The 21563-nt window shown below is 44.5% G+C and overlaps 1 long non-coding RNA gene across 1 annotated transcript; it reads left to right on the top strand.

The window, feature by feature from the left end:
- Positions 1-670: 670 nt before the first annotated feature.
- Positions 671-21308, top strand: LOC138106802 (uncharacterized). The gene is made up of 3 exons (XR_011149122.1): positions 671-738; positions 3365-4338; positions 21124-21308. It is a non-coding gene; the product is annotated as an uncharacterized lncRNA (long non-coding RNA).
- Positions 21309-21563: the final 255 nt, after the last annotated feature.

Raw genomic sequence — 21563 nt, 5'->3', positions numbered from 1 at the left:
TTAAGTTAAGGGGACAGAAAGCTGAGCAAGCACAGGGTGAGGTGGGGTGCAGTGGGGCTGGAAGTGGGTGTTCTCTGCTGGCTGTGCTGCCTCTTCCCAGGACCTGCCCAGGACCAGATGATGCCTCCTGCACCATAGGGGATGGCAGCACAGGGCGAAGCCTTGGCCTTGCAAGCCAAAGGCTGGACACCAGCTCCCATTTGTTCAGTTATTAAGAGAAATTAAAAGTAACCCTTGGTCAACTGTTAAACGTGGTGCTGAGAAGCTGACACCAATCATTCTGGCACTTGACCCCTTCAGGGCAATTTATAAGCACTGGCTAACTAATCCTCCATGTGTGGCTGGGGGAAGGAGCAGGGATTTTTCATCTCTCCCACCTCCATTTTGTGCAGATTTGGTGTGAGAAAGGATCCTGTGTCTGTTTTCTCCAGGTGACAGTGGCCAGGAGTGGGCCTGACTGTGTCCATGTGGTGGGATGGGGCAACACGGACAAACAGGACACCGGTGAGGACCACAGCCTTGGCTTGGGAGAGAGATTTATAAGTAGCACACCACATTGCTCTTCTTTTTATAAACAATCGGAAATGTCTTGATGCCAGATGCTCAGCTGGTGTAAATCAGCAGAGTACCACAGATTTATACCAGCTGGAGCACTGGCCCCTGTGCCCCAGTGGGAAGGGGATGGGGGAAAGGGAGAGAGGCTGTTTCTGCTAACCGTTCCACTGACCTTCCTTCTGGGTAAATATCTCCATATGTTAACAAATGCTAATTAAAACCAAAAGCACAGAGGAGCTCTCAGGATGTGTGCGTAACAGGAGCACCCCAGGATCCTGCACTGCTGTAATCTTTCCCTTCCCACTGGATCTCACCTTTTATTTGGTGTTGCACCTCCCTGACTGATATTTAACCTTGCTCCTGGTGCTCTTTGTTGGAGTTTTGCCATGCATACAATATTGCTCTGATGGGTGTAGGACTGGTGTCTACAGACACCTGGGGGCAAGCCGAGATGTTTCACTGGTCAAGGGGAAAAATATGTTTTGTTGCAGCATGCCTTGCAGTCATGTAAGTAACTGTGCTCATCAATCAGGAGCTTTAGGGGTAGGGACTCTGGAAATGTCGCGTCTGTGTTGGCTTTCAGGTGACCACCACTGTCTCTGTGGACTGGGATAATTCAGAGCACGATCATTTCTAGGGGACAAAGGTGTCACGGTTTAAAAAAAAAAAAAGAAAAAAGCATGACTATCTGTGATACCCTAAAGATAATTGTAAATAAACACAAGTTTGCCTTGAGGTGAAGTGGAATTTTCAGAAGTGAGTTTTCGAGATATCTGTTTGTACAAGGGCTAGAGTATCTCTAGGGGAGGCTGTGCATTGGAGCTGTTGTGCTGGTATTAGAGTGACATTTCCAAAGTGATGGATAGGATTTAGTAGCTGATTACTGTGCTGCCAATAATGACAGTTGCACTGTTGTAAGGTGTAGGGATAAATATGTTACATATTCTCAAAATGTCATATGGGCAAAACTTTTTGGGGAAAATTCAAATATACATGATGAGTTTCCGGAGACACCCTAGCATTTCACAAGGGGGTCCATGCACTGATTAGCAAATCACTGATGTGCTCCCTTTTACTCATAAGCCTAAGGATTCATTAGGGTTTTTTAATTGTCATTATTTGCATTTGATAGTGCTGGCTTATGTGTTTGTATTAGAAATAGACCCAGGAGAGTTGCAGCAATTCATGCTGGCAGTGTAACAAAGGTACATGTGCCCAAATATAATACAACTCTTTATTTCTCAGTAACAGCGTCTTCCCACTGTCTTTAAGTCAGTGGCAAAAATCTCATTCATTTCTTGTGGGTCAGAGGTGGATAAAAAGTACTGTTTCCCCACCCCATCAAGTCAGCCTAATATTTTTGCAGTACTAGGAAGGCAATATATGCAAGAAAATAGGGGTGACTTGTAAAGCAGCAGTCTAACATTTGGGCTTTGCATAAAATGAATGTAGTCTAGATACCCCAAAGAATGGGAAGAGAGAAGACCCTGAATATACCTTGAATATACCCAGAAACACCCAAAAGATGATACTCTAACTTCTGTGTATTTTCTCATCAGTTTTCACAGCCTTTCAGTGTTGCTGAAGTATTTAGTTTGGATACATTTATGGAGATTGCCATCTATTACTCCAGGTCTAGCTAGCTTTTGTCTCAAGTGACACTTACTGTGAGCAAATTAGCACTGAAGCCAAATTTGTTTTCTTGTGATGTCTCTGCAGCAGGTACAGCTTTTGTAAACAGATGCTGCAAGAGAGGTAGGTTTTTTGCATCACTCTAGATCTCTTGAGAACTAAAGTGTTCAGGTGAATAACTGGTTGAGAGACAAAAGAAATATCGTTAGCTGAGAAGTATTCTCAGACTGTCTCTTCTTAGAAATGCATTCCTTATAGTCTCTGTCACTTTTCTAGAAATTTGGGCTGAAAGTATACCACAGTAATTCCTTTTCTTTATGCTTAGTTGATATCTGTTTCATTCATACCACATGTAACTCAAGTGGCTAACAGGTACTGCACAACCAACTTTTGAATTTTCACATTCGTAGGCAAGTGTCAGATGAATTTTAAAAATATATTTTGTTTGTTTTTCATGCACTTCTTCCAACTATTTGGTAGCGATGTTTCATTTTTGAAAATAATACAAGCCTGATCTACAGCCCTGCCAAAACTCTTCCAGGAGGTGAAAGACCTGTCAAAGATGCACACTTGCCAGAGCTTCCTTGCTCTCCTGCATGAGCAGCATAGTCCTCCATAGGTTTCTTTTGTCTAACCTTCATTCTGTTGCTGAAGGGCTATCTAGTCTTCTTCATCCCCTGCTGCTCCCTGTTCCGTAATATGGGTGCTCCTTGTTAAATCTCTGTGAAACACAATGGTCTATGAACAGTGTAACCTAACTTTTTTGGCCTGTTGGATATAGCTTCTCTCCTGCTGTCAGCTGGATGGTTCATTAGCACAAGTACATCCTTGGGCTGGTTAAAACCTACAAGAATTGTATTTCACTCTACAGCATCTCACTTTACCTTGGACACTAATTTCTCCTATCACATTTTTTCAGTGGCATGTCACAAGGCTGCAGATCAGCCCTCTGCCAGGATCCGTGAAATCTGTGGGTGTATTATTCCATACCCCAACCTTACCATTTCCACCCAGCCTCCAATGAACGTGAGCATCATTGTAAGGTGGATTGGGGTCTAACAGTAGGCAGGTTGCACCTTGTTTTGTATTTTGTCTGGTTTTGTTGGCCTCATGTTCCTGGAGTTGAGGGACTGACATTGCCCCTCCAGCTGAAACACATTATTGTTTTTTGCTGTAGTTGCTTTGAAGGCCTGGAAAGAAGTGATGCTGGCAAAGGGGAAACATTCACATCACAAACGCTGTCAGGCTCTACAAGTCTAAGCACCCAGGACTTAAAAAACACCCCTACAGACACAATGGAAGTGATGCTGACATCAAACCAGTCACGGGTACTATGCTAGCTTTGGACTGGCACTGACTGCAGCACCCAGTGATCTCTGGTATGGGGGTAGAAATCGCCACCAAACTGTGTGCTCTCTGCTACTGCAAGGTGTTATGTTGGCAGGAGACAAGCAAACTCCAAGATGGACCATGAGCTGTGCAGCAGCACAGTCTGTTAGGCCTTGTGTCAGCATTGATGCTGCCCCAATGTTGAAATATTGATGAGCTGAGATATGCATTCTCTCCATACTGTGTCTCTCCAGGTTGCAAGATCTTGTTTTGGGATCCAACCTGCCCCTAATCCCTTCAGCTACCATAGTGCTGGCGCAAGCAATGAAGAAAGGGGGTTATTTGAAGCAAATAGCCTAAACCTAATCTATGGACAAAATCTTCTTACTACATTGAGCTGTGACTGATAGAAACGGACAGCAAATGCTGATGTAGTCTTTGTCAACAAAATTTTGGTGGACAACTGGTAATGGACTTCACCCTAGGCTTTCATCTTAAGCCAATTGCTGTGCAGATAAAAGCAGCCCTTTCGAGCTGTTCCATTGGAGTTTAAAAGCAAAACTGAGAAGGCTTCACTAGGGAACTTGATCTCTTGTAGTGTTTATTCTCACAAACCAAGAGCAGCAATTAATATCTCTTTCAGATGGTGAGAATCTCTTTCAGATGGTGAGAATAAACAGTCTTGTAGACATGCAGAGGAAATGGAAATGACACACAAATTTTAATTAACCTACTTCTCCTCGGCTTTGCTGCATAGTACCAAAATACAGCTATATGGATATCCTGGCATCTTCCTGAGCTGCTGGCTTTAGTTAAAAGCAGGTGAGTTTCACATGCGTACCTGAGATCTGTGTGTTCTTTGTGGGTTGATTACCAGAAAGGTGTCTGAGGCCTTGTTGCTTTTGCTCCATCTGCATATACCCCGATATTTTGAAGATATCCCTATTTTTAAACACAACCATAATATCAAGAAATCTCTTAATGATGTTATTTATTGTGATAATGTTGACCATTGCTCTGATTATAGTCTCAAGCAGTGCTTAGTCTTCCCTGGATGCTTTGTGTATGCTGATATAAAACAGTATGGCCGAAAATCTGATGTCATCTGCATCTGCCACACAGTAATTCAAAGGAGAAGGCATTAACCCTTTCCAGAAAAATCTCTCCTGTGAAGGGCAGATGTCTTCTTGGTCAGACAGCTTACTCAGCCTAATTATTCACGTCAGTACCTGCTTGCCAACCCCACTTCTCGCTGAGGTAAACTGGCACTGTTACATGAAGGTTGGAAAAGCACTAATTCTCACTGCTGGCAGCAGATAATTTTGACCCTTTTTCTTGGACTGTACTTTATTTTATCAACTTCATGTCCTCCAACATCTGGTCCCATAAAAGCTTTGAGCCATAGCAGTGGGGTTTCTATAAATACATTTCTCCCATACGGAGATTGACAGCATTCAAGTTGCAAAGTGTTTCAGACCCATGTGGGAGGAGGGAGGAACAAGGCGAAGGGGGAGGAAAGGTGTCTTATTTCCCCTCTCACCTCCTTCATCTCAAGCCCTGATGTCCTCCAGGATATGTTTTTAGTGTTAATGACAGAGGTGCTCCAAAGTGGCAGTAAATGTGGGCCCCAGATGTGCTAATTCAGTCTGGGCCAGGCAGGGGAAATGCATGCATTATCTCACTCACCAGGATGTAGCTCTGACAGCTCCAGTTTAGGCTGCTCCAGTTAGGCTGCTCCTGTATTTCTGCCCTTACCCCTCTCCACTGGCCCTGGCTGGGCATCCTCCCTCTGGCTCTTTGACATGGGCACAGCTGGCTCCTTGCAGCTCTGAGCTGGGGGAGCTCTGTGACTCATCTGCCCCCTGAGCACCCCAAGCAGCCTTGAGCCAGGTCTGACCACTGCTGCTGCACGGGGAGGAGGCCAGGGGAGCTGTAATGTGAAGCGAGAGAGCGCACTGGTGTAGGCAGCCTTTGGCAGAGATGGGTCCTGCATTTAACCTGCTTGGAAGGTTGTGTAATTCAAAGCAAAAAATTGCTACCCCTTCCCATGTAGCCAGATGGCCTCACGGGTGACTAGAGGTACCAAAAATGTCGCTGTTTGAAAGGTGTAGGTATATATAACATGTATCACTGTCACAGAGGATGAGGAGGTCGCCCTTTCTTTTGTTCCACAAAACACAGCCCTTGTGATCTGCAGCATGTGCTACTGTACTATTGATTTACTGCTTGATTATAATGACATTTCATAACACAAGTGTTATTAAAGACTTGTTAATCTTCCTTAAGGATCATATTCCTCAAAATGTTTGAGTAAAATGCTTTGCGTTTATCTTTAAGTACCTATTTAAATAAACTCAAATGACTTGCTGTATCAAGGTTTTAATTACCAGTCCCTCTCCTCAGTGCAGGGCTTGTGGCTTCTTTCACATCCTTACAGGATTTCTGAGGTTTTACCCAAGCCCTGCTAGGCTTCCAGTATTTCTGTCAGCCCTTCCCTTGAACGTCTCTCTCAATCCCAGTGCAGAGAGGACAAATATTTTCTGAAGTATGCCTGACTCAAAGCTAAGTGGATTTTGCTGAGGTTTGTAAGGGATGGTGGATTAACAGCCGTCCTTGTGAATTAGCACAGAAAATACTTTTCAGCGTATGGGACATTGATGAATGAGTGCTATGTGTACCAGGCACGTGACATTAAACATCTATGTTGTGTCAGTGCCTAGAGGTGGCAAGAATCTTACAGTCCTGTTGTCCAGGGGAATTTGCCAACATCAAGAACATCCCCAGTCTAGAGCAGACATTACATATTCAATAGCATGGTCTACTAAACTTTTTGTGTTGTGTTATTTACCTGACATGCACTGGGGGACTTGTTTTTAAATGACATTGCATCTTGATATACTTCATGAAGGTATGAAATTACTTCTGCTGTGACCATCTGTGGATGCTTACTTGCAGAAGGAGGTGCAGAACTCAGGTTTTCTACCTGTGGTGCCATATAGCTGTGAGCAGCAGTGAGTCTTAACAGCCTTATGCAAAACTCTTTGATGTGACTGGATCTGACTCAACATAGTGCCATAAGGCACTGAGGCCTTGGCTGTGCATTTAATCTTTGCAGCTTAACTTAGTTTGAAAGCTGATTTTAGCTCAAGTATAAACAGCCTCGTAAATGATCTTTTCTGTTAAATCTAGTCCTATGTTTAGATTAAGTTTGCAATACAGACACGGGAGTGGGAGAACAGGGTGCCCAGAGATGTAGTGGAGTCACCATCCCCAGAGAAATTTAAAAGACAGGTTGATGTGGTTCTTAAGGACATGGTTTAATGGTGGACTTGGCAGTTCTTAGTTAATGGTTGGATTTGATCTTAGAAGTCTTTTCCAACCTAAATGATTCTATCATTTTACAGAGCACATATCCTTTAACTGTGACTTTACAATTTTTAAGAACTGTAGAAAATTGCATGAGAAACTCTGGAAAAGGCTGAAGCCCTTCCTCTCCTTGTAATGTTTGAAATGGGCTTTCTGTCTTTCTTGAAATGTTCACAAAGTCTTTTCATGTCAGTATCATGTATTTCTTACAGAATATTAATAGTAAAGTTAAGGAAAAGTAGTTGGTGAAAAGCATACAGGCATCTCTTGTTTTTCCATGGCTCTCTATTTCTTATGATGGTTAACAAGAAATTGATTGGTTTTTTTAGGGTCCTTAGGCAGTTTGTGTGTCTGTTCTCCTCTAGAGAGGTGAGAGACAGTGGAAGAAGGAAAAGCTACCTCATGTCTACCAGGATAAGAGCCTGCATGCCAGCCACTGCCCTACAAAGGCTGAGAATGCTGGGGCTGTGCAGTCTGGAGAAGTGAAGGTTTTGTGAAGATAACAACCTTCCAGTATCTGAAGGTGTCTACAGGGAAGCCAGAGAGAGACTCTTCATTAGGAAATGTAGTGATAGAACAAGGACTAATGGGTACAAATTGAAAGAGGGGAAATTTAGGTTAGAGATTAGAAAGAAATTCCTTACTGTGAGGATGGTGAGACACTGGAACAGGTTGCCCAGAGAGTTTGTGGATGTCCCAACCCTGGCAGTGTTCAAAGCCAGATTGGATAAGGCCTTAAGCATCTTGGTCTAGTGGGAAGTGTTCCTGTCCATGGCAGGAGGGTTGGAACTAGATGATCTTTAGGACCCCTTCCAATTCCTTAACATTCTATGATTCTATGTGCTCTACATTTACACCTTTGTGTGGGAATTTCACAGGCTGTTTTGTGGCATCTTGTCATCTTGTTTGTTTCTGCCCATAACCTGATGTGGATTTTTTAAAAAATTATTTTTCATTTTAACTACAGCGGTGTGAAAATGTACATTGATTTTTTTTTTTCCCAGTCAAGGAGAGGAGGAGCTGGTTCTATTAAACCAGAACCAATCTGTCAGCTGTACATAAACAGGATTGCTTGAACCCTGGTGTTGGACTGATTTAACCTTCAATGTAGAATTTCTCAGCTGAGTTAGGCTGGAGCAGCTTTGTGAACAGAAACCCTGCACTGCCTCAAACCTGCCATAGGCAAGTTTGGTTGTGCAAAAGGTGCAGTGTGTGCCAGGAATGCCCCCTCAGTGGCTTAGAGCAAAGCAGCCCAATTAAATCAGGACTAGTTGTGAATGGAAGAGGCCTAGGAAGGAGAGGAGAACTAGGAGGAAGGCAAGAGACTATTCATGGTGCTAAAATGAAGTGCTTTGCATTAGACTGTAAACTGTGAAGCCAGAAGTGGCTACCAGAGAACCTGCAGGTGCAGGGAGTGGCAACTCGCATCGCTGTGCTTTATTAGTACTCCTAACTCTCCATTCATTTAGCAGGGCAGTCAGAATAGCCACAGGGGGTTTTTACTGCTTCTGGGGAGCAGAGGTACGAACATCTGTCATATTTAAGCTAGGGAATTCCTCCTGTTACCTTCCACCGGTGGAAACTTCCTGATGAGCGAGTTCCCTCCTTTGCACGTTTAACTTTCAGGGTCTGGAAATCAAACACTCTCTTTCCTCTGAGTTTCTTTTGTCTCACAGTGCCAACATTGAAATATTTTATTCCCCACCACAGGGTGTTTTTTGATGTTGTCATTGATGATTGTTTTCATTTTTGGTGTTTTCTTTTATGTTTTTGAGTCAGCTGTCTTAAAAGAGGAAGGTTTGACCATCTGGTTCTGGGAACACTTAGCATCTAAGAGTCATGGCTAGTTTGCACATCATCCCAGGCTGGGTTAAAATAAACACAACCATCGTTCTTGGAAAATAAGATGCGCCAGGTGTTAAACAACCTCTGCGAGCTCCAGGAAGAGAGGGTGAAATTTATGCCGTACTTGAGAGAGATCTAGGGATTAACAGAGGGGTGTTATAAAATGAAATTCTAGTTTCCTTTGCGTCTGATGCCTTATTTTGAAAGAGAAAGGGTGAAAGAATTAAACTTAGTTAAGAACCCAAGGGATAACAGTAACTTAATAAAGGAGCTATATAATAAAATAAAGGAGCTTGCTTTCTTTTTTTTTAACATAACTTTTTTCCCCAGTATGTTGACTCTCTAGGTGTGGTATACAAATCACTCTTCTGACAAGGAATGAGGACGTTCTCAGAACTGGCCATGAATTGCCATACACAAGAACATGTAATTAGAGAGAGTCATCAGAAAGACCTGTACAGCCCCTTTCTGTGGGGGCGCAAGGGCAGGAATGCTGGGCTTTCAGCCGGCATTGTTCCCCTCACCATTCAACTGGAGTGGTAGACTGTTAAAATTTCCCCCAGTCCCCAGCCTGCTGGTGCTGCTCATTCCTGCTCTGTCAGGAGATGTAGTTTTGTTTCTTCCTTTTTTTTTTTTTTTTTGGATCTATATTTTTTAAGGTCAATATATCTTCCAGAGTCTCCTGCCAACCTGCGGGCTCGTGTACTTCATATTTTTTTTCTTTCTTCCTTTCTCTCTTTCTTTCACAAACATTAACCCTTCTTTTTACCCTCTCTCTTTCCTTCCAAGTAGCCTTTACCCTGCTTGTATGAGCAGCTGACAAAGAGAATAAGTAATTTCTTAGCCTTTCAGTGTTGAACTGCTTCTGTTTTTGTGAGTGGCCTTTGCACCTGTTGTGATATGCAGAGCTCCCTTCACAGCAGCACTGAAAGGGTGGCAATCTCTTTCCCCCCTCCTTTAAACTTACTCTTTCTTTCTGTGAATACCAATAATTAAGGAAAGCGCTTGAGTCTGCACTGGATTCTTTAGCCTGACAAAACCTAGTATTTATATAGATTAAAATGAACAGGGAATGAACCAGGGCACATTTCTCATCAGCTTGGTGAGAACCATCTGGAGCAGGCTTATTGTATGAACAAAACAGGATGACCAGTTCACTTAACTAAATTTGGCTTTACCCCACCCAGCCTTGTCTGTCTTGTTTATACCTCTAAACCTCCTTGTGTGAACTTGCCCCATCGTGTGCGACAAAGCATACAAAACACTGTGCTGTTGAGAAAAAACCATAAATCACTGCTACTTACCATTTTTAAGAAATGCGCTTTTCAGTGTGCTTTTTAATATGTCCCTTCTTGCTTTAATTTGTGAAATACTTGTAGCTGTGCAGCTTTATTTGCTGAAGTTCAGTCTCCTGAGGGCTTCACTCACATGCTTTGGGCCTCCCCCTCTGTCTTGGCTGGGGTGCCAGCTCCACGCCAGGGGACCCTTGGCACTTGAGGAAGGGTGACAAATATCTTCCGTGACCAACCCTCAGCACAGGTCTCAAAAAGGGGCACTATGGACCAAAAAGAGAGTGGAAAGGCTACCCAGCTGCTCACACAACACAAGAGAAGGCCTTGGCTGCTGTTCAAAGCTGTTCTGAGTGAGTGTTTCAATTTAATTCTAAATTAAAAGCAGCCAGTGTTGTATAGCAGAGGGAAAAGATTATGTATTAATGCTTTTTCCCCCTGACATAATCCTAATGATTGCACTAAAATAAATAAAAGTTAAGCCTTCTTCCTCTCTTTTCCCTGTTGCTATATTATGCTGTGGAGAGCAGCCAGGTTTTTATAGGTGAAAAGAAGACAAGAGGGATCCCCAAACTGTCAGACTGACAGAGGAATTGTGCACCACCAAGCTTCATTTTGACCTCTTCCCTCCTCCTTTGCCAATGACACACTTTGCTTCAGGCTCCCGATGAACAATAAGCAAGAGAAGAAGCTCTTTAGCAAAAAGTCTGAGAAAAATTGTGGTTGGCAACTGAAGAGAGTAGAGGGTGGTGAGGTGGTGACTTACTAATGTGTGCATGGGGAGATGTGTCTGATGGCTCCTCCAGGAGTCCCTCTCCTGGTGTTTGTTCCTGTGGGAGCAGGGGAGTGATGCTCTGCTGTGCTCTTGTTGGAAAATATCTGTCTTCATAAGAGCCAGTGGTGATTAGTGATACTTCTTGGGATGCTCTGTGGTCACATTTCAGTGGGCTGAGGGGATCCATCCCCTTTGGTGGAAGCAAAATGAGATTGGAATGCAGCAGGCTGCAGCACAGGGCAGGCAGCCCTCATCATGCTCTGCTGGAGGGGGTTATGGGGTGTGCCATATCAGCTCTCCGTCAGCCCACGTGGTACATGAAGAGCAGTGAACACACCCATGCAGTGCAAATCCATGTTCCAGGTGCAGTGTCTTTTAGGACGTGGGTGGTGGTTTAAAAAAACAGTTGGGAATTAAACCCCAAATAAGTCACTCCCCGTTCCTCCTGCCTCCCTCCAGTGAGAGGGATGAAGGCAGGCTTTGGTCTGAAGTTAACAATTTACTGAAAGCAAGCAGCAATGGAATAAGAAATGCACAGCAACAGCAACAATATCAGCAACAGAAGTACAAAAGAAGAGAAGGTGGTTAACACATTAAAGGTGTTCAACTCAGTCTCGTGTGGCCGCTGAAACAAAAACAAGATGGCAGATGATCCTGCTGCGTGGCAGCAATGTGCTCAGGTTATTCCTGACACAAAGATAAGATGCCTGATAGAGTTAAAGAAGCATTTGGACAGTACTCTTGGGCACATGGTGTGACTCCTGGGGATGGTGCTGTGCAGGGCCAAGAGTTTGGCTTGATGATCCTTGTGGCTCCTTTCCAACTCAGCTTATTCTGTGATTCTGTGAGGAGAGCAGGTGCTCTCTGTCACTGGTATTCCCTGTCCCCAAGACTGAGACAACAAAAACAATGATGGACAACCCTGCAAAAGCTAGATCATCCAGGTCCAACAGTGTTGTGGTTTAGCACTTGCTGAGTGTTTGGCTGTGCTTCTTTGGTGTGTGCCTGCAGTATTCCAAATTCCCACAACTCCCACCCAACAGACCAAGTCCCTCTCCTGATGGCCAGGTAGGAACAGCATGGGGGACCTGCTCAGGCTAGGATGTCCCCACTGAGAAGGCTGAGTGCTTGCTGGCATGTGGTGGATGAGGGACGCTTCTCTCTGCTTGGGCAACCCCAGTGGTGCTTCTGTTGGGGGCTCCTCAGCTGCTATGAAGCTGGAACATCAGGCGTCAATGTGCAGATTAAGAGGACCTGAGCCAGCAGGGAAATGGGAAAGATTACAGTTAAAGTAGTGCTTGGGTTGTGTCCTTCCTGCTCCTCTTGCAGAGCTGTAAATAGGGAGAAGAATTTAACTTTGGTGAGTATTACACAAATTTCTGTTTTCTTGCCTCTTCCCCCTTTCCTGATTTGATGTGTCAGGGCTCACATCATGTCCTTGTCTAGCTGTGCCTGCCCTGTCCTTTCCTTGGGAGATCTGATTGAATTATTTGACTTGACAAATGCTTTGTTCAAATAGTAGCTGTGGTGGAAATGCCTCTGGAAATGAAGGGCTCCATACATTCCCTCTGCCAGCTCCAGACTCTCCTGGGCACCCAGCCCTTGTCCCACAATGCAGCTCCATATAGGTCCCATTCTGCATGTCTGAGCACCTCTTCTCTACCACCTCTCAGCTCAACTGGCAGTGTCTTTCCGGAATAACTGGAATATACTGAAGTATGAAACATGCTGGGAAATTACCTGGTAAGGTTATGGCAAGAACAGAAAACTATATTTCCTAGCTCCTGATATTACCCTGGAAATAACAAACTTTCACTCTTTTAAACATGTATCAATGGTGATCTTCATGAATTGCTCATGCATTTGCTGCCTATGGCTCAAGGAGAAATACATACTAGTTGGTGACTGTGGAGACACCAGGTTAGAAGCATTTTATTTGGGAGAAATTTCCTGCCAGGCCAAATGCAGGGCAAATCCGGCAAAGAAAACCATGTGCATAGAGACATGCTTGCCTGAATGTGTGGGAAAGGGGTGTCCAACTGTGCCGCTCTCTTTGGGTGATCCATACCTTAAAATAGAAACTTTATCCTAGAAAACTTACTGAGGATTCCTAAAACCTGGGTATATATTTAGAAAACCTAGTGAACTTGCCTTCAGCTTGAAACAAGGAGATAAGATATAAACCCTGGAATATTTCTGCAGCTTGTTCTAGAATGAGAAAGCAAGGGCCAAAATGATACAAAAGAGGAAAAATGCTTGTATTGCAGATGAGACTCTTCTTGGCAGGTCTGAGGACTGGTGGTTCTGCTTTCTGTCATGCAGGACTCTCTGTGATGTGCATTTGATTAAAGCTCAGTGAGAGTTTACACGCGGAGTCCTAGAAGCAAATTTCTGAGGCTGCTGAGCCTTGATCAGTGTCAAGTGAAATACACTGCAGAATCAGGATAACCAGGATCCTGAATTCCTGGGGAAGCTTCTAAAGGGGCCTGCCCACAGTGGCATAGTGAAGCGTGGGAAGGTGACTGCTTTGGTTGAGAATGGAGAGATGACAGATGCTAATTCTGACAACAAAGACATGGACACATGCAAACAGATTTAGTTTGGTGGGGGGAGGAATGGGAAGGAGAGAATAAATTCCATCCCTTCCTTCCTGCCCACCTTATCTTTAATTTAAGGCTGATGGTTTGATTACCATTTGTTATGGTAAGTCCATATGTGTACAGATCCAACAGTAGGATTAGGTTCCTCCTCCTTTGTTATTTGAAGTCAATTGCAGTTCATTAAATCTCCCTCATCAGTTCCACCACCTGCTCCTCTTCCTTCCCTGACCCGAAGTCACATGCCCATTTACCCTCTTCCCTTTGTTTTCTGTTTGTTTCTCTTTTAATTACATCTCTTGATCTTTTCCCCATCAATTATTTTGAGGAGAGAACTGGTCAGGAAACATCAATGCAAATGAAACTGTGGTTAAGAATAGAAACAAAGATGTTCAAGGGAGCTTTGGTTTTCATTTTGTAAACAGCTCTGGACTTGTGCTTGAGATCCTGACATACCCTTTTCCCAGGGCATGAAACAGGGTGTCTGCAGCACAGGAACAGGGTCTGTCCTCCCTTATTCACCCCTGCCTATGTTCAGTGAAGGTTTTAATTGGCTTCCTCAGGGCTTGGTGGAAGTTTTCAGCTTATCCTGTCATCCTGAAAAATCTCACACTTGGCAATGTCAGACCATGGTGACATGCAGGTGGAAATCCCATGACCAGCAGCAAATTAAACATAGATGAAGATCCAGTTCTTTCCTTGGCTTCATGTGCATGGCTAGGCAGCTGGACTACAGGACACAGCTGCTTGCAGGACAGCCCTCGCCCCTGCTTGTAGCTGAGTGAAATAGCTAGGTGGATTTAATCAACAGGGTTTATGATTAATAGGTGTTGCAGCCTCTTCTCAGGATCCCAGCCAAGGTGAAGGCAGTGGTGGGTTGGCGCTGTGCCGAGATGGGCTCAACAACCCCACCGCAGGTTGCACTGCAGTGGGTTAGCAGTGTGTACAGGCCCAGGGGGATGGGAGTAGCCAGCAACAGCTGAAAAAAAGGAGTGGTAACACTTTCAAAGCATTTGAGACCAGGCCCTGTACCTCTCTCCAAAGCCAGTGTTTATAAACATGCTGTTTTTTCACTCATGTGAGGAGACAAGTCTTGATCTTGCTGCATGGAGCAGCTTACAGCCTGTGGTGGGGGGGAGCTGTGCAAAAACAAAGGCAGGCAGAGGAGAAAGTGCTTTTTCTGCTGTGGGTAGACAAGCCTCAGAACACTCTTAAACTGAGCTCTGAAGTTTAACCAGATGTTTGGCAGGTCCAGACTCATCCCTTTATTTCTTTTCCCCTGGGTGACTAGAAATCCTCTTTCACACACACATTTCCTTGGTTTGCAACTCTGCACTGCTTATTTGCCACAGAAAAACATGTGCACATGGGTTTGGGTGTTGTTTAATCCCTAAATGGAGAGATAATCACAAAAACCAGGTGGCAACTTTCAAGTCTGATGCTCCGTCTCAGGGGTCAAGAAAGAAAAGAAAAAAGAAATCCATACGTTCATAGGTGCACATGGGCAAGTAAACCTTGTCTCTCATTAACTGCCCACTTCCACTTCTCTTAAGTGCCATTCCTGACTAGTCAAAAGGCTGTAACCCATCCATGTGCTGGGGTCACTGGAGTGTCTTGATCTGTGTGTTTTTATCATGCTTTAAAAAGTTTTTTGAAAAGTTCACCCAACATTGCAGTGCCATCAGAAGGGTTAATGCTACTTGAGGCATTTCAGATGCTGACAGGGCTTAACCTAGGCAATGCAGATAGGGATCAGGTGACTCTTAAATGGACAAAAGTCCAGCAACTGAGTTAATTTTGGACAAGCAGTCGTTGGCCTGCATGCTTCAGCTGAATTTTATTCAAACCTCATAAATGTGCACATAGCAGGAAAGCCAGGAAGGAGTCTGTTTTCCAGAGGCCTTGGTGTGTGTTGCCTTTCCCCCATGTGTCATGTGGGATCAGCTTTCTCCTGCCATTTCAGTGCTCTTGATTTTGTCCCTTATGGCATCTTGGCAGAGCATGTCAGTCCAAGGAAAGCAGACTTGAAACCTAAACTTGCACTCTATCCAGAAGGGAGGGAAGGAGAGGAGGTGCAGGTCTGACAGCCTTGTTTTCCCACACCAACCAGAATATAGAGATAGGCAAGCTAGAAAGGGAGTGGTAGACTTGGTTTTTCTAAACAGATCCTGGAAAAACAGTTGATGGTGGAGGAAGAGAGCCCAGCTGTTCAAGGATGGTGAATTTCAAAAGGAGCATCCCCTCTGGGCTTAACTGATGGGCAAGGTAATGCTCCCTTACTGTACAGCTGGCAGGCTGGGACTGCTGCATCAGATAATTTATAAGCAACTTTTTGTTCTTTTCCTTTCAGTTTGAGTCTCAAAACACATTTGTGATCATTGCCATGACTGGAGTTTAACTTTAGGTTGGACTGGTGATGGGATTCACCTGCGGTGTGACCCCTGCTGTGGGAACGGGACTGGTAAAGGTCTTTGTACTCCTGTCCAGACACTGAAGGTCTCCTGCAGTTTGTGTGCCAAAAAAGTTTCACCTCCTGTCATGGCTTGCAATTCAGTGATGCTCAAAGTTGCTCATCCAGCGGAGCTCCCCAGAAGCCAGGTTGGCTGTCCTTCTCCTGCCTGGGCTCACCTGTGGTTGGGGTTAATCCCTCTCAGTCACAGATTAGGTGTAACTATGAAACATATTGGCTCTCATACAAGGCTAATAATTTCATAGACTTTAATTTAAAGGGCCTGTTTGTTTTCAGAAACTTGTACTTGGTTTCCTTTCTGCCCAAAGATGGGAGAGAGACTTTTTCAGGGGTCTGTGAAGTAGTAAAGTAAGGGTGTGTGCATAAAATGACCAGAGAGTCTTGCTGGCTGAGTTCAGAGCCTTTCTGCATTCCCTGCTGTGGGAAAACCAGAAAAATACTTTCATTCAGCTGCAGAGGCATTGGAAAGTGCCAAGTTTTGTTAAGGGTTGTGTTTTACCTGGGATTCACAGCGGCCCAGATGCCCTCTTTTTTTGCCTCTGTTTTAGTTATGGCTGCAATATTTTATTTATATCTCTCTTAAATGAATCCAAGCCTTCAAATCCCAAGAGCCACTGGTGCCTTTTTCCTCCTGCCTGACTGTTTTTGCTCTTCTGGATGGGTAGCAATGTGTTGCACTAGGTTCCAGGATGACAATGCAGCTGGGACAAGTCTGCCTGTAAGCTGAAGATCTGAATCCAAACTTGAAAAGCTGGTTTTACAATGAAGTAAGGTCTTCAGCATCCAATCTAGCTTTGGGTCAGATTTGCTTCTTGCTGGAGCCAAGCAAAATGTCCCCATGAACATGTAAATATGTCAGTGGGGAACAGGATATTCCCAGCCTTGTAAGATACTGGTGCATGAGCATTTTACATGTGTTATCAGTTTGAAGGAAGCATGTGACTGGGACATGTTTCGCTGGTAATAGAAAGAAAAAAACATTTGGGCGATCCCCCTCATGCCTGAAATACACCACACTTTGTAGCGAGTCATGAATACTTGAAAAAAAATCTCCCCTTCCAACTGTTAATCAGTCTCAAGAAACCACACTGAGAGATAGGCTGGCAAAAAAGCAGTATGTCTTTCAGTCTCTGACAAAACAAAAACTCTTACTTCTTTCCATCCCTGGCTAAGCGTAACTGCCACAACGGTGTCCTTGTAGTTTCTTTAAATCCTGTGTGAAGGTTTCAATGCACAAAATAAATGTGAAGGAGTTTTAAGGGTCTTTCCCCCCTCCCCCCCCCCCCCCCATTATTAATTCCATCAAAATCCTAGAAGATGAATACAGAAGGAGAAAAAAGTTATTTTTGTAGCAGTAGGAACCCAGCCTTGACTGCTTTGGGTACATGAGTAGAGGCACTGAACATAATGAGGTTATTCATGTGCATAAAGGTTGTCGGATCAGACCCTATCTTTGTAAAATATTTAATTACATACCATCAGAATCATGTCAGCTATGAAAAAGCAATAAAAATACTAAAGTGTGTCAGTGAGCAGTAGTAGTAACTATAGTGATATAAATGCATTAAGCTTTTAGTCATAGCTCCCATACACTGAAGACAGCAAGTCAATGCTGGTTTATAATTTGCAAAGAATACATCAGCATCATAGTGCATGTTCAAGCAAATTATTATGCCTGTTTTGCCAATTAGTACTCAAATTATGCTACGTGACACCTTATTCCATGCTTTGGATGGGGAAGCGAAGCCACAGGCCCATCATCTACTGCTTGTCTCTCCAGTCAATGCTCGGGTGCTGTCCTCCTTGCTTCGAGGGTGAAGGTTTTATTGCTTTACTTTGATTGATGGGCAAGAGGAAAAACAACCCTGATGCTAAAAACAGGAGCAAGGCAATGCACTTCAGTTTGGCCGTGAAGTCACACGCGTGACGAAGGAAAAGCACATTGTCTGTAATGCTTTCACCTGGGAACAGCTGGCGAGAGGGCACAACCAGAGCTCTTACAAGCCACAGACTGGGAAGACATGAGTTCCAGAGTGACGTCAGGTTTTGTGCTGGCAGGCAAAGGTGAAAGCAAGAGTCAAGATGAGAGCAAGCAGGGCATCCTCGTCCCACACACTCTGGGGGAGTAATCGCAGCTCTCCAGGGGGTTGCATCAGTGTTTGGTACAGCACTTTCCAGAGTTGCATCAGCTTGTACCTGCTTTGTTTGCGTTGTCGGTAGAGACTGGAGTGTTAAGAACTGGTTACATGGGGAGGGTCAGGCAACCCACAGTGGAAAGCAGAAACTGAGACGGGAAATACCCAAAACATCTTGGAGCAAATGTAAATCATGGGGAGAGAGTGTGACAACAAGTGCAACTCCTTGCCCATCTGTAGCTGGCTTTGGCTGTGTGGGTGGGGTGACGTGGGTGTGGAGCAGGTTGTGATTTTACTTGAGGTCTGTAAATACAGAGTGAGTAAGAACAGGTAGCTAGAATAGCACTTCCTGTCTCTGAGTCAGCGATGCTGCGCATGGGAGAAGCTGGAAATCAGAGGTCATGATTGAGTTATATTTCCATAGCAGGTTTATTTTGTGCTGCTCTTCTGCATAACTCATGTTTTTGCTCTGTGCAATTGGTCAAAAGCAGAATATGATTTTCTATGCATGTGTGCACAAACATGTTGCACTGCAAGTTCCTTATTTGAATCTTTGTTCAGCGCAGTATGCTGGTCTTCAATTGCTTTCCTGCTCTTTTTTTTTCCCATTTTATTATTACTTCTTGTTCCCTTTTTCTCCCCCTTCAGCTGAGTGACTATAATCTGTACCAAGTAGATGCTGTAAATAACATAGATTATATTTGGTGGACAGCAGGGTGCAGAACTCAAGAGGCATTTCAAGAACCAGCAAAAGTGCCATGGTCGGCTTTGTAGCTTTTAGGTTGGATCATCTCCTCCTTCTTGCCGTCCCTTCCCCCATGATTTTCTGATGGCTGCTTCTAAATGGATTTTTATCAGGGGGGAAAAGCAAAGTGGATGACAGCAGATGTGTTCCTTTAACAGGGTCTTTCCCTGAATGGCTCTGCTAATCATTATGTTTTGCTCCATAGGACTTTTTATTCATTTAACAGGTTTATTTCCAGATTACATATTTGTTTTTATACTGTTTCCTCATAAATACAGGCACTGTAGAAAAAGCTGGCCCCACCATATTTCATGCAGTATTTGTTTATAGTAAGTGGGCCTCACTGAACCTGCATATACAATAAATACCCGTTCAGGATTCCTAGGCAGGAGTAGAGGGAACAGATGGCAAAACAGACCCAGGATTCCCGTTTACAAGGGGATCTTCAAATAACACAGGAGGAATGATAGCCATTAAAAAGCCTGCCTTCCAGTGCCTTAATTTTTGGCCAGAAAAATTGCCTACATTAGCTGTTTTTTATTACTGGGGGTTTTTGGGGGGTTTTAGGCAGTTTTTTTACATTCAGTAACAGGCTTTCAAGGATTTGAAGTAAACCAAGGTGCACCTCCTTTGTCAAGGTCATGTGTTTGATCCATCTTTTCCGTCACCCTTCTTCATAGCAAGTCAGACTTAAAAGCTAACTAGACAAGACTCAAAACTGTGTCTCAGACCTGTGGCCTCTGAGAGGTGCTTGAAATATGAACCATGGTCCAGGGGGAAACTTTGCAAACAGCTGCTAAACCTCATACCCCGGTGGCAGGACTGTGCCGCACTAATACCAGAGGATTGGGAGAAACATTTTGTATGGGGGATCTCTCTCATTCACTCTTTGATGAGGGAGAGTAACTTGAATTTTTGTTTTTTTGCTTTTAAGGCTCAAGAGTGAGAATAAGAGAAGGCTGTTGTGTTGTTTTTCTGTGCTATGTAAAGTTTGTATCTGAGTGTAGCTAGGGGAGAAGAAAGTACAAGAAAGCTGAAAGTTATGGTATTTCTATAGTACAGGACTCTTAATTATCCTAGGGCTTAAAGTCTGCCTGGTTATTTGGCAGTGCCTGTGCTTATACCTGCTAAGACACATAATCTGCCTGCTTGGCTCAGTGCTCCTCCCAGGTGAGTTTTGACCTCCTCTCTTTGCAGAGAAAGTGCCTCGTAGTGGAGGTTCTGCATGGTTGTTTTGAGGGACTGCCAGGACACCCCACAGATCTCCCCATCCAGGGCACCCTACTTCCCACAAGCTCTTGGTCAGGGAAAGGGAGTGGCCAGTGTAGATACACCTTCTTGGCCTGGTTGAAGAGCTGTAGGAGATTCCAGCCCCATGTCCTGCTCGCCACTCAAACCCACTGCTTGTGCAAAATCTTCATGTACTGCCTTCAGCTGTGAGCAGAGCAAGGAGTGCTGCGTTGGGAAAGGTGCTTACAGTCTGCACTCGGTGGGTTTTTTTTAAAAACACAGCCTTGAAAAAGCCAACAGACCTGAGGTTAGGTAGTTGAGTGCAGTGCATTATCAACTAATTAGGGTATTTCCAGTAACAAAGGATGGCAATCATGAGCCTGGAAACCCATCAGCTGCTTGGACCCCACTGGCTGCCATGCAGGCTTCCATTCTGGTGCTCAGGGTGTCCTAAAGGTCATGGGCAAAATTAAGATGAGCATGTTGGAAGAGATTGCCATGGCTGGAAGAGGAACCAGCTCCCATGTACACAAGAGCACTGGCATGAGCACTCATGAAAGCCACCAGTCCAGGCAGTGAAGGAAACCTTGGGCTCCTGTGTCAAATCTGGGCTGGCATGGCTTGGGTGAGAGGCTCAGGCCGAGCTTGGAGTCAAGTCACATGTTGCTAAATGGTGGCTGTAATCATTATGTAGCTCAAGGACTAGGACCTACTCAAGAGCTCTTTTGGAGGCTGAGGCAGAGGATGACCATGAGGGCCACAGTACCTTGTGAGCCGAGTGCAGCTCAGCAGCATGGAAGCCACCAGCAAGGCACCCCCTGCAACACAGGCAGGCCTAGTGGTGTATTCTCCTATTGTACACCTTGTCCTGTGATCCTCCTCCTCTCAGTAACTGAGCTGCTGCATATCCACTGATGTCAGGATCCCTCTTCTGATAGGTAGAAGCCTATTTCTTCCCCAAATTGCATCAGCCAAATGCTTCGCAGCCAGGGGTTTTCCCTCAAAATCTCAAATCCTGTTCCAGCTAAACGTAGCCACCAGCCTCTTTCTTAGGTGTTGCCTCTTTTTTTTTAAAGTTTTGGTTGGAGGGAGGAAGGGGGAGAGGTGAAAGTGAACTCTCCATACTAGGCTATTAAATTTCTGTATTCTGACTAGCCTGTTTGTAGGAGTGGTCTTGGGTCTTTACCAAAGAACAGAAATTTTGCTGATTTGGTGCTTGCTGGGACATAATACATGCTGCTTGGGAAGGACAGAGTGCTATGCAAGGAAAAAACAAGGTAAGAAGCTGTGATGCATGACTAGAGTTACCCTAAGGCAATAAGAGCAGTGCTACCAGAAGCAACACCGAAGTGAGCAGGAGAGCACGGCAGAGCAAGGTCTGGGGATGGGGATGTGCAATTCACTCACCCTGCCAGTCTGTGCCTTGGCAGCATCCTGGGAAACACGGATGCACAGAACCCCCCGTGTTTCCACACACTATCAGCAGAGCACTTGCAGTTTTGTTTCCAAATGGCTTCAACTAAAGTCCCTTCATAAGGGCAGAAAATGCTCCAAGGGCAGAGACTTCAGCTTTCCTTAGTCATTGCCTTTATGTT

Source organism: Aphelocoma coerulescens, chromosome 2 (genome assembly GCF_041296385.1).
Source record: "Aphelocoma coerulescens isolate FSJ_1873_10779 chromosome 2, UR_Acoe_1.0, whole genome shotgun sequence".
Taxonomy (NCBI): Eukaryota; Metazoa; Chordata; class Aves; order Passeriformes; family Corvidae; genus Aphelocoma; species Aphelocoma coerulescens.
The sequence above is the reverse complement of the archived record's forward strand: the minus strand, read 5'-3'. Positions and strand labels throughout refer to the sequence as shown.